This window comes from Arachis duranensis, chromosome 5 (assembly GCF_000817695.3).
Source record: "Arachis duranensis cultivar V14167 chromosome 5, aradu.V14167.gnm2.J7QH, whole genome shotgun sequence".
In the NCBI taxonomy this organism is placed as follows: Eukaryota; Viridiplantae; Streptophyta; class Magnoliopsida; order Fabales; family Fabaceae; genus Arachis; species Arachis duranensis.
Genome location: NC_029776.3, coordinates 29932011 through 29933291, shown reverse-complemented (window position 1 = coordinate 29933291; position 1281 = coordinate 29932011).

The following is a 1281-nucleotide window of genomic DNA, read 5'->3' as shown; positions in this document are numbered from 1 at the left end:
ATTATACTCCTGCTGGTGGTTGGGAGGTTTGAAGTTGGTGGAAAGGGAAGTATTAGTTAGACTAAAGAATCTTTAGTCAGATGCCCTTTATGGTTTAGCCTGTTTATAAGCTTTGATATATCTAGAGGAAGTTCTAGGATTGCCTTCGGCTTTCCTCTATTATTATGTATTATATATGTGGAAGCTGTTACCATGCTGGGGACCTCTGGTTCTCACCCATGCGGATTTTACGGTTTTCAGATGCAGGACGCGAGGTTTCCCGCTGAGGCATGCTGGAGACTTCTAGATTTGCGAAGATCCTTTGTTCTCGGGGCTATGTTTTGGTTTATATGTTTCGCTTAGATACTTTTATCTCCATTAAATAATACAAACTAATTTTTCTTAGATACTTTATCTCCATTAAATAATACAAACTGTGATGACTTCTCTTATGGGAGATTTTGGAGAATAGGTTTTATGTATTTGTGTCCCTTTGGGTTTCCTTTGGGGTTTTCCTTATTTTTATCATATGTGTATATATTGCTATGCTCGGACCGGTTATCTTTGCAGCCGGATTTTGAGTCTTGATATTCCTATTTTTGACACTCCTTTGTATATATATAATCACGCGTTGGTTATCCTTGTTCGTTACGTTATCAATCGGAGTGTTACGCTTTCGAGTTGCTATTTTTGTTTACCCTTTTTTTTTACAAAGGCTCCTAGTTATAATCAATCATTCATACTACTATATGTACTAAATTTTTATTTTAGAGGTCGTAATACCTTGCCATCTCTGAATTATGACTTAAGCATAAGACTCTGTATGGTAGGGTGTTACATTATGATATCAGAGCAGTTCGTTCCTGTAGAGCCTGAGGGATGGACTGACTATGCTTCTGTGCATTCTCTATATGTGTGTTATGTGCTATTAGTATATCTGCTTGATATAATTGGCATAAACGTTCGTGAGCATGCATTTGGGACTTTGAAGCACTAGACTTCCGATATTGAGACTGATCAACTTAATATCGATTGTTTGGTATGTATAGGAACCAGATGGTGCCTCGTGGACGCGGTAGAGGTAGTGTGAGAGGTCATACGAATGCTCGTGCATCGGAGAATAACCCTAATGACCCGGTGAACTTTATGACTGCGTTGGAGAATATGGCTGCTGCTATGCAAGCCACTGCTGAGGCTCTTGGTCAACAGATGAACAACCAGGGTAATGATGGAGGTGGAGTTCAGGGCCCGATGACACTGGCAAACTTTTTGAAGGTTAATCCGCCTAAGTTCAAGGGAACT